Source organism: Mesocricetus auratus, unplaced genomic scaffold (genome assembly GCF_017639785.1).
Source record: "Mesocricetus auratus isolate SY011 unplaced genomic scaffold, BCM_Maur_2.0 Super-Scaffold_100026, whole genome shotgun sequence".
NCBI lineage: Eukaryota > Metazoa > Chordata > Mammalia > Rodentia > Cricetidae > Mesocricetus > Mesocricetus auratus.
Genome location: NW_024429207.1, coordinates 16240247 through 16252219, shown reverse-complemented (window position 1 = coordinate 16252219; position 11973 = coordinate 16240247). Strand labels below are relative to the sequence as shown.

At 45.4% G+C, this 11973-nt stretch overlaps 1 protein-coding gene across 3 annotated transcripts in view; it reads left to right on the top strand.

The window, feature by feature from the left end:
• Window positions 1-8369: 8369 nt before the first annotated feature.
• Trmt9b (tRNA methyltransferase 9B (putative)) overlaps window positions 8370-11973 on the top strand; it is a 64162-nt gene continuing 60558 nt past the window's right edge. The window contains exons 1-2 of one of the 3 annotated variants that reach the window (XM_040731812.1): window positions 8370-8741; window positions 9004-9255. The gene's annotated coding sequence lies outside the window, so the exon portion shown is untranslated. Of the gene's footprint in view, window positions 8742-9003; window positions 9427-11973 lie in introns of all 3 variants that reach the window. The other 2 variants (XM_013110703.3, XM_040731813.1) reach the window with 2 other exon arrangements.

The following is an 11973-nucleotide window of genomic DNA, read 5'->3' as shown; positions in this document are numbered from 1 at the left end:
TTAGGGACTCCACATTCCTCCAGAGCCATGTGCATACACTGTTCATACTGTATATATGAGATTCTACATCTCTACTTCTCATTTTTTTCCTCCAAAGCTGACTTTCACATAGACTCAATTTCAACATTACCAGCAGCTATCTGTAATCAAGATACTTGGGCAAAGAGTCAAAATTGACCTTACCCAGTGTGTGTTACTTTCTTGTTGTGGTGGTAAAGTATCCTGGGGGGGGGAGTGTAAGTGGCAGACAAAGCCCATTACAGAAAACCACAAACCAATCAAAATACAGAGTGGTGAAGCACAGTCCCAACTGACAGACACATCTGCAGAACAACTCCTGCACCTAAGGCTCAGGGATCAGATTGTTGAGAGAGAGGAACAGGGTGTTTGCTGTGAGATTGTGTCTACCTGAAATGTCTGAGATGCTACATCCGTGAAGTCTCATCAACATGGCTACCTAATCATTACCTGAACAAGGATGACACCGACAGATGTGATACCATGGAAAATAGACAGCTCATGAAGCCCCCGCCCAAGATCCCAGACAAAGAACCAACAGGCAACTAAAGAGCACACCAATTAGCTTTCTGGTACCAAATGGTCAGCCTGAAAAATGTATACATGTGGTAATATTTGTTTGCAATCTAAGGAAGAAAGTTTGCCTAAAGATCAGAGTGCAGAGCTAGCCATAGTCATTAGCCATAGAGGTCAGGCAGTGGTGGCACACACCTTTAATCCCAGCACTCAGGAAGCAGAGGCAAGGGCATCTCTGTGAATTTAAGGCCACCTTGGGCTACCCGAAGTTGATTCAGTCTAAAAGTGAAACAGATCCAAGTGGTGGTGCTTAACAAGTAACATTATACAGACTAAACCAGTATATATCAGCAATTAAAGAAAAAGAAGACATGATTTTAAATTAAGATTAAGAGGTAGTACCTGGGAGGGTTTGGAGGGAGGAAAGGGAAGGGGAAAATGGGATTATATTACCTCAAAAATTAATTATAATTTTAAAAAATAATTTAAGAGATACGGGGCCTGTGGAAGACAAGACAATCCGTCAGCAGGTGGGGAAGGTGTGGTGTGGAGCAAGGAAGGAAGCTGGCTGGTCACACTGAATCTAGAATCCAGAAACAGGGGTGAAGGGGAAGTGGGACCAGGCTATAAAGCCTCAAGACCTGCCCCAGTGACCCATTTCCTCTAGAAGGTTCCACCACCTTGCCAAACTGTGTCACTAGTACATTGCAAACACACAAGACTATGGGAGACGTCTTACATGCAAAGCGCATCGAAGGAGCATATGTAGAGGTTACAATCCAACATGGTGCACATATGACCAGTTGAAAACAATAGTAAGGAAACAAGAGGGCCATGTGTAGCCACTGCTTTGAACACATTTGATTGCTCAGAGCAGTGACACAGGAACACAAGCTCCTGCAAGAAGAACTGTGACTGTAAATACGGGTGCTTTTGCTCCCAAACAGTGCCCCCCCCCGTAAGCATATATTGATGAACATAGAAATGAAAAGTCTACTGCTTGGGAGAAAACAGCAAGAATTTGGCATGCTTATCCAATTTTGTTTCCCTGCACATACATGTTAACATTTAATATTTGCAAAAACTGCATAAAAACACCATTCACTAACCAGTATGTTCTATTTTCTAGTCATTCAATTGTCTTCAGGATCATGAGTTTGCATTGTTCCATGTGTAAATGTCTCATCCCTCATGCAGGGCATTCTCTGAGGAATGTAGTTTTTCATAGTCTCTATCTTCCTATTGTGTCAGGCAAGGTCACTATTCCAATGCCCCATCCATCCCCAGCTAAAACACACACACACACACACACACACACACACACACACACACACACACACATACGGTGGGGGAGAGAATTCTATATCTGAGAGTACTTCTTGGGAGAATTACATAATTGCTCTTGGAAAAAAAGAAATGACAACATAGAAATGTGTGACGCTCACTGTTCTGGGGGAGGGTTGACTCCCAAACTTTTATGCTTATGAATAGTGGATGATAAAAAAGGAATATTATGCTGAGAAACAGAAGATGTGTAAGAACCCCCAAGGTCCCCAGAGACTGAGAAAAAGTGGATGAGCAACACAAAGGCCAGCTGCAGGTGACCTAGTTTCTTCTGTAAAGCAAAGCAAACAACCTCGTCTACAGGTAGAACAGACCGGTGGAGAGTGATAGAGGACCCAGAGTTGGCACCCTCCTCTGGCCTCTGCAAGCGCGAGTGCACACACACACACACACACACACACACACACACACAGTATAAATTCATACAACTGGGGTAGAAACAATAAGAAAAGGAAATGCAGATTGAAAAGTATTGCAAAGATAAAATTGGCAGACTGTAGCTGCTGATGAGAGAGACAGGGGTAAGAAACAGGAGTCTAGGGATACCCCAAATGCCTGGAGAACAGGGATTTCTAGACGGAAGCAGCTAGAAGTCACGTGAGGTCTTCTGAGGGCACAGGGCCTGTTTCCAGCATGAGTCACCCTGATAGAGGTGCCAAACGAGACAGCAGTCACCTGGATCTGGAGGTTTTGGAGACTTTTGGGACATCTTCACCAAGTCTTCCTGAGTGATAGAGGTGGATGAGGGGAAAGATCACAGAGACAGAGCAGCAGAAGGAGGACAGGTGATTGGGAAATAGCGAGATTGGGCAGATGGGTTTTTATATGGTATAACAAGACACAGGAAACTGGTTCATTCTCTCCTTGGGTCCTAAAATCCTATCAGATAAATGTTGAGACGTGCACTATAGACCACCAGGAAGCGTGCAGACTTCAGAGGTGTGGGGTATCCTGTCCTCTAGACAAAGACAGCAGCTCTGGAATGGGTACCAAAGGAGCTGGAGAAGTCAAGGGCACAGGACTGAGTCATAGAGCATGTCCCCCAAATACCTGGGCGGCTCAGGTGTCACTCCCACGTCTAATGCGTACTGATTTACATTATAAACAGCTGTGGGCCCTTTGTTCTCCAGACCAGTCCGACTGGTTTGTGTAGCTAATGCTTTAAACCTGTGAGGTAGCATATCCTCGGCCATCTCTCTCAGGTGAGTGTTTTTCTCACAGAAACCACCTCTCCATTTCTCCCCATGACCTCAAACCGACTCCCCACCCCCCTTCATCATCCCACACTGTCTCTTCCCTATGTTTCAGCATGATCTTATTAAAGTAACTAGAATTACTCAAAACCCTGGGGTGACTTTGAAGGGATGAAAACAGTCAAGTTTGTAACTAAGGTCCCCATCATCAAAATACATTGTATATATGCATGAACTTTTTGAAGAATAAATAGATAAATGTTACTTATAAAAGACTGCATGACTTTAATTCCAGCATTCAGGAGGCAGAAACAGGTGGATCTCTGTGAGTTCAAGGCCAACCTGGTCTACAAAGCAAGTGCCAGGACAGGCTGGCTCCAAACAAACCAAACAAACAAACAAAAAGACTCTGTCCTACCAGAATAAATGACAGTAACTGTAGCAAAAAGATCCAATGCTAAGATCAGAGTCTTGAGTGGAGTAAGCCCTTGAATCTGATTGAAACCATGACATCAAAGCATTATGTAGACTATCAGGAGGCTCGGCAGTCCGTGTAAACAAAGCTTAGGTGTATGCATTGAACTTTAAATACCTGAGGCTGTGGTAAGCAAGGGAGACTTAAATAAATCAAGCAATGCCCAACAGCTCTAGAAAAAGCCCTTGCCTGAATTTCTTACTGGAACATGCATGGCACTTTACAGATGAGAAGGATAGAAGATGAAACCATGTGAGCCAGAAATAACTCGTGACTTTCCTTGGACCCAGAGACACAGCCAGGCAGGGCCCACTGTAGAGGACTCATGGTACATTCTAAGACATGCAAAGATGGCAATGAATGCCAGACAAAAGGACCATGGAATAATTTGGTTTTAGTGTTTATTGATGAGCTGTTTACTCTATATTTCCATAAAATAAAGGATTTAAAACATTAGTTGCTGCATTCTGGTTATGGTTTTCAGAACAAAAACTTTATAAGAAATTTTTTTATTTTTCCAGAAAAAAAAATTGAACAACTGAGAGAACTAGAGACGGCTCAGAGGTTAGGAGATTATATTGCTCTTGCAGAAGACCCAGGTTTGGAACCCAGCACTGACACAGCAGTTCAAAATCAACCTTAAACTCCAGTTCCAACGCCCTCTACTGACCTCTAAGGACCCCAGGCCTGCTCATGGTGCAAATACATGCACATACATGCGCCAAGGCAGAACATTCAGACACGTAAACTGAAAAGGAAAGAAAAAACGGTGTTTAAAATTCAATTGAAAACATGACCAGATTTACAAAAAAAAAACAAAACAAAACTGTAAACATGGTATGGCTTGGGCTTTTGTTAGGAAAAAGGAAGGAAGCCACTCAGGAAAATCTATGCAAAGGAAAAACTCGATCCCCTTCCTGTCTCACATCAGGGGTGACAAGGAGGCTGTGCCATTGCATCAATTCAAGTCAGAAAAGAATCCAGTTGTCTCTGTTGATTTACATGATTATGAAGCTCCAAGAGACAGGAAGGAAGAGCTCACTGTCGCCTCTGCAACTGTTAGCAGTCCTCGATGAGGAAACAGCTGCCCGAGGAAAGACAGCAGGGCTTGCTCCTCAGTTGCCAAGGCATCTGTGGCTCCTAATGTAAAACACAGTCTGGTGCTGTTGTTGCTTCCCCTGAGGCAGAGAACAAAGCAATTAACAGCACAGCTGAGAACCGGGTCACAGCCTGGGTTTTAATGCACGGGTCGCTTCTAAGCTGCAGAAAAGACCGGAGCCACTCACTCAGGGTTAGCTGGTATCACCCGGGGAGGACAAACTCCAGGAAGAATCTGGGTTGGGTTGGGTTGGCCTGTGGGCATGCCTGTGAGGGGTTTTCTTAGCTGGGAAACTCCATCGTGAAGGTAGTGGCACAGTATGGTGGGCTGGTCCTGGGTTGAATGAAAATCAGAGAGCCAGCTGATCACCAGTGTGCGTTCGCTAATCCATTGCTCTCCCCACTTGACCAGGGCTGTGCTATAATAGCTGCTTCAAAGCGCTGCATCTCGACTTCCCTGCAGTGATGAACTGGAACCTGGAACCATGAGCCAAACGAACCCTTTCCCATGAAGTTGCTTTTGCCTGGGTATGTTGTCATGGTTACAGGAAAACAAAAACAAACAAGCTAAGATGTTGCATAATACAGCACAGGCTTGGTACTGAGCTAGACACCAATATGTCTAACTGAGCTAATGATGTGATGGGCATCACCAGGCTATGTGTAAGTTAGCACTGTGGGTGCCCTTCTCGGAATACGGAAGCAAGCAAGGCAGGTACTTGCAACTGAAAGTGTCTTGTCCCACTTCAGTCCCAAATGAACACACAGAGACTGTGTATTAATTATGAAACTGTTGGCCAATAGGTAGGGCTTCTTATTGACTAGCTCTGTCTTAATTATTAACCCATTTCTATTAATCTAAGTATTTCCACGTGGTCATATTTTACCGGAGAAGGTTCTGGACCTGTTACTCCTTCCTCCGCTATACGGTGTCCTCTGAGGCACGGCTCTGTCTACCTTTCCCAGAAATCTCCTCGCCTCCTAGTCCTGCCTCTATCGGCCAAACAGTATTTTATTCATCAACCAATAAGAAAGACATATATACAGAAGGACATCCCCCATCAGGTACTGAGGTGAGCACATGCATGAGGCAGGTGCTCATAGGTTCAATCTGCTCCCACTGATGAATGTGCCAGCCCTGAAGGATTAAATAGAGGGTGGAACCAATTAAGTAACACCATCATTCATGTTACCATCCTACACATAGGAGCAATAACATAGTGGGTTTGTAAAAGGTAACAATAAGGGAAGCAAGATAATTAGTCAGTATAAAGTGATATACTTTCTGTAATTCCAGAAAAAGCAGGAACACCTTTTCAGCATTCTACAATGGTATGACTTCTGTAGATACTATGTCAACACATAACAGTATTCATTGTAAGAGAATGTCCATTGTTTCTATTGAAAGTCTGCTCACCAGTGATAATGGCATCACTGATTTCTTCGTATTGTCTCCTTTTTTCGTTCCTTTTTCTTTTTAACTTTTTTTTTTTTTGGTTTTTCAAGACAGGGTTTCTCTGTATAATGGGTCTAGCAGTCCTTAAACTATCTCTGTAGACCAGGCTGGCCTTAAGCTCACAGAGGTCTGCTTGCCTCTGCCTCCCAAGTGCTGGGATTAAAGGCTTGTGGCACCACCACCCAGTTCGTTTCTTTTATTTTTTTAAAACATTGTATTTATTATTGTGTGTGTGTGTGTGTGTGTTTATGTGAGTGGACATGTGTGTGTCTCAGCATGTGGGGGATCAGGGATAACTTTCAGAAGTTAGTCCTCTCCCTTATACCATGTGGGTCCTGAGGACTGACCTCAGCTGGTCAGTACTTGGTAGCAAGCACCATTATCCTCTGAGCTATCTCAGGGGCACCTCATTTCTTTAGATAGATAGATAGATAGATAGATAGATAGATAGATAGATAGATAGATAGATACAAATATAGACATAGATATAGATATCACTTCTCCAGCCTAATAAACAAAGCTAGGAAATCCCATGGGACTGGTTATGATTACCCAAGAGCAAGGATTCATTAGATCTATTTTCATGAGGCGTGTCCAACATCATGAACGATGAGGTAACGTAAAGATACATCCCCCCTCCCAAGTCCCCACTGAGTGCCAACAACCATCAGCGTTTAGACAGCCCTGTTTTGTCTGTCTCTTCTCTTTTTGCTGAGTTGTGGAATTCTCATTTACAAAGGCACATAAGCTGTTTGTTTTTGAGCCAAGCCACATTTCCCTAGTATATAAATATTCTTTCCATTTCCATAGTAATCATCTAAATCGTTCAACTACAATGATCTACTTTTCTCCCTGCTTCCAGACAAGAGATTGCTTACTCAAATCCACATAGTATGTCAGGAGTGTCCGACTAGAGTCCACACGGGCTCCAAAATAGCCATGAGTGTGGCCCAACACATTTGCAGATCACGTAATGATGCAGTATCAATGGGTAACATACCTTACACAGATTTACTTCTGCCAGTCCGTGCACACCCATAAAATACATGTATTTTATGTAAACAGTGGTATACATTCTTTCTACAATATTCCAGAACCCTTGCTGTACAAGTCTATTCCCTACATAAGGATGAGAACTTCTGCTACTATCATGTTTCAAAACTCTTTGTATCAAAACGTTGTGCCCACCCTGGCTGCCAGGGTGCCCGCCCTGATCACTTCACCTCTAATTGTGTTTCTTATGAAATGTAAAGCAAGTCATTTTGCCATTCATCCCATCCTGTTTATCTCCTTTTCATGATATGATAGCCATTAGGTCCCTGCCATGTACCAAGCAATATGCTACTGAAATGTGTGTTGCTGTGCGCTGTCAGATGAGGTAGGGGATATGTCAGCACCTATGATAATTTCTGTTCCCCTTAATTGTAGATTTCTTGAATGAAAAGAAAAAGGGAGCAAAGGAGAGGCGAGTGTCCTTCCTATTGGCACCGAGTTCAAGAAGATAAGGAACAGGCTGGTGGTTCTTCTCATCCCTTTTTAAAGGGAGGGAGGGATGGCTGTTTTGTCATTCTTGACATTGCAACAGAAGTCTAAACAGAAGTTGTTCCTGCTCCCTGCGTCCAGTAGACAGAATACCGGAGCACTGCTCGGGAGTTAAAGTATATGTTCTCCACCAACCCTCTCAGTGATACTGTAAATGGGCATTTTTGTGTCACTGTAGCTGAGTTCCCACAAACATACATAACAGAACAGCAACTCAACAACATCAGATTCTTTTGTTTTGTTTTGTTTTTCGAGACAGGGTTTCTCTGTATTGTCTTAGAGGCTGTCCTGGAATCGCTTTGTAGGTCAGGCTGGCCTCAAACTCACAGAGATCCACCTGCCTCTGCCTCCCGAGTGCTGGGATTAAAGGCATGCGCCACCAATGCCCGGCACAACATCAGATTCTTACTGAATGTGTTGGGCTTCGAGTTAGGGACCACGTTTTGTTGTGTTTGTTTATTTTAAGTACATAGACCCCAGCGGGTACCTGCGTTGTTTACTAGTGTAGGTTGAAGGTTATTAGCTGACGCTGAAAGCAATTAACACTATTGTTGCAGAAACAACGATCTATGTCCATTTTAGGGGAATGCTTCTAAATTCCACCCTGCACCCATGCTGCCTTTGACCCACTCATTTTGGCAAAACATTGAAAATATTAACCATGCCTTTTAAACCAAAGACCCAGTGCAGTGACAGCCTGGACTCGATCCCTCCGATTCTGAGTCAGCCAAAGTGCCCAGGCACCCTGTTGGTATTCCAGTTAGTGTCTTTTGCGGTCAGGATAAAAAAGGAAGAGAAGTGCTCAGGGTCACGTGGGTGTCAGTCACCACAGGTACAGAGCTGGGCTTGGGACCAGCCAGGTGTACCCGCCCTGCGTCTCTCCCGCTTAGGAACCGACAAGCCACAAGAGACAGGAGAAGATCGAGGCGAGGGACAGGAAGGTCATCCCGATCCCAGCCTCACCACACTGGCACGTCTGGGCGCGGCGTTTGCAGGGGACCGGACAGCACAGCCACATTGCCTGGGCTCCGCCACGCGCCCGCGCCGCACCGAGCCGACTCCGAGGCGCCGCGGGCTTGAGGTTGCTGCTTAGGGAGAGGTGAGGGCGGGTCCGGGCGGCGGGCACAGCGGGAAGTCGCTGCTGCTGTCACTCCGGCGCCCAAGCAATGCAGCTCCGCTGGAGGTCCCCAGGCGAGCCTGGCCGCGCGCGGCCTCGCGGCTGCATTCCAACTTCTCTACCCAGCCGAGCCGCGCTCCCGTCCTGCGCGCTCCCGCGCACCCCGTCCTTTTTTTTTTTTTTTTTTTTAAATGTTTTTTCCCTCTCCCCACCACTCCTCTTCCTTTCATTCTCACGCTTCTAGGCCGACGAGTGGAAGTTGCATTCTGGACAGCCCGGGCTGTGATGCTGTGAAGAACTGAAGAGCTCCGAGCCAACGCTCGGCCGAGCTTCCCTCCCGGATCCTGGGCAGAGACCGCCCCCGAGCTGGCGCTGACATTAGTCTGCACCGCTCAACGGCGACCCTCGTCTCCGCTGCCCTAGTTGCGGCCGCTCTGCACCCCTAGAGACTCAGGTCGTGGCGGGCTGACCGCACACCGGGGATTTGCACGCTTGGGTGAGTCCCTGGTCGTCCTCGGCCATCCCGGTTGCCGTGGAGAACCTGTTTACCCTGCGAACTTGAGACGTGACCAAGGGAGGCCAGTCTGCCTTGCAAGGCTGTGCTTCCGATGGCCAGGCGGATAATTGGTCATTCAGAGCCCAAGGGGAGCAGCTCAGAGGCTTAAAGGTGAAGATGAATTCGTGTTTCTGGGAGCACGTGTAGCTTTCCCTTTAAAAGCCGTGACTTGAAAAATGATTTTTCCACCCAGCAGGAGGCGGGAACTGCGATAACTCGCAGCCTAAAAGTTTCCAAAGCTGAGGATGAAAATACAGTGTATTAGAAGGGAAGTTCAATAGAGTGATGGGATTAGTATAATGATACTTTCCTTCTGTGAATGCCTTTTGCGTTAACTTGGGCTCTTTCTGATTATAACACGTAGAAAGAGGCAAGGCTTTAGACGACTCTGAGCCAAGTCTTTCTTTGTATCTTTGTTGATGTGCGCGTAATCTTCAAAATGCACGTAGGAAATTTCCTGCAGGAAAAGACTAGGATATATCGGTGCCGTTGGGGAGATTAAGGTTATTGCCAAGGATTGACATTTAACACTTTATTTCCCAGCTGAAAGCACTACTATCCCCACGGCCCATTGAAGTATCTTATCTTTCTGCTTCCTGGAAAATGAGTGATTAATTTGTAGTAAGGTTTAGTGAAGGAGAAGTTGTAGGGTTTTCAGAGGTCAAGATCTCTCTCTGTCTGGCCCCTAAGGCAGTGTAAACAGCTCTGGTGTCTGGTGTCTTAGAGTCAGTTGGGGTGGGTCTCTGGGAGATGGAGATCATTGGGGAGAAACGCCTGCTGCTCTTGTCCACCAGCCACTGACTGGTTGCTTATTTAGGAGACTGTGGCAAGCTGAAAAGTATCTCATCACTACGGAAACCATTCCAGAGAACTGCTGCTTTGGTCACATTTTAAAAAGGGAGCTCTCTACAGGCCCCTTTGCCTCGTTCAGAAGAAATGCTACTTCTAGAAAGATCTGATGCTCTTCTGAAATAGTTTGTCCTTAAGTTCAGGCATTTTAGTAATGTTTTTACTTACCAAAAGGATGGTGACATTTAAAATGTTTGGTTTACATAGCTAAGAACTTAACCTGACTTTAAGTGTAGGGGCCAGGTGGCATTGGACTCTCAGGAAATCTTAAACCTCGGTTTTGGGTAGTTTTTGTTGTTGTTGTTTTGTTTTGTTTGTTTGTTACTGATATTTGAGAGACTGTAAACAAGACCTGCTAACTGGGCATAATTCTGAAGGGTAGGGGTGTTGGTGCTTCTTTAGGAGTTGGACTCTAAGCTTGCTGCACGTGACTGTGAAGGTTTCGTTGATAGTTTGAGAAAAACAGAAGCAGACGCAGTTGGCCATACACAGCATCTTAGTGTTGACAGAAAAGTTTGCTCATGGTGATGTTCCCCCTTGGATTTCTAGCGGGATTTGAACAAAAGATGTCATTGAAATTAGCCCATGGCAGAGCGCGTTGTGACTATTGGGTTGTCAGTTATCTTTTGTCTTTACTTGTAGATGAATGAGGACGTGTTCTGGGGAAACCCAGGAGAGAGACTCGAGTGACTAAAGCTGACCTGAGCTCAGCTCTGGCATCATTTGGTCCCTGGGAAGGCAGAAAGAACATCAATTCTAAGTGGTCAGCTGAATGCCCCTTATCTTTCATGACTCACTTCTCTAGGTAGCCTGAGAGAGAATGTTGCTTAAGAATTTAATAAGAGCTGCTCACAGGAGGTGAATGTCATTCATCTGGGGGACTTCTATAGCAAGGAAACGTCCAGCCACCCAAAGAAAGCATTCTGCAATTTAACTAGGTCTCCTAAAGTGCAACCCATCTCAAGCCATTTCCTCATGTGTGAAGTGGGCATAATGATTTCTCTGAAGGTGGTTGTGAGGGATGGATGGAATAATGGTTATAAAATGCCCAGAATGCTGTTAGCACACAGGGAGAAGTTATAGAGTGGATGGAGGTACTGGAGAGGTGATTCCTCAGTTAATAGCACTTACTGCTCTTTCAGAGAACCGAGAGTTCAGATCCCAGTTCATACATGCCTGGGACGCCACCTTCAAGGGATTACACCTCTTTCTGGCCTCTGTGGGCACTTGTGCACGTGTACACACACACACACACACAAACACACACACACACACACACGCACACGTGTGCGCACTCTAGAGAGAGAGAGAGAGGATAGAAGAGCAAGTGAGCTGAGTATGTTGATGCAGTGATACCCCTTGAAGTTGCACTGCAGGTGTCTTACTTAGGGTTTCTATTTCTGTGAAGAGACACCATGACTATGGCAACTCTTACAAAAGAAATCATTGAATTGAGGTTGTGGCTTATAGTTTCAGAGGTTCAGTCCATTATCATCATGGCAGGGAGCATGGTGGCATGCAGGCAGATGTGGTGCTGGGGTAGTAGCTGATTGTCCTACATGGTTCAGGCAACAGGAAGTAGTCTGAGTCTAACACTGAGGGAAGCTTGGACAAAAGAGATCTCAAAGCCTACTCCCACAGTGACACATTTCCTTCAAAAAGGCCACACCTACTTCAACAAAGCCATACCTCCTAATAGTGCCATCCTTTTGAGGCACATTCTCCTTCAAACAACCCCAGAGGGTTTACTGAGTTGTTGTTTAGAAGTGAATATTTGCTCTCCAGCTTCTGGCCTACAGAATCACCAGC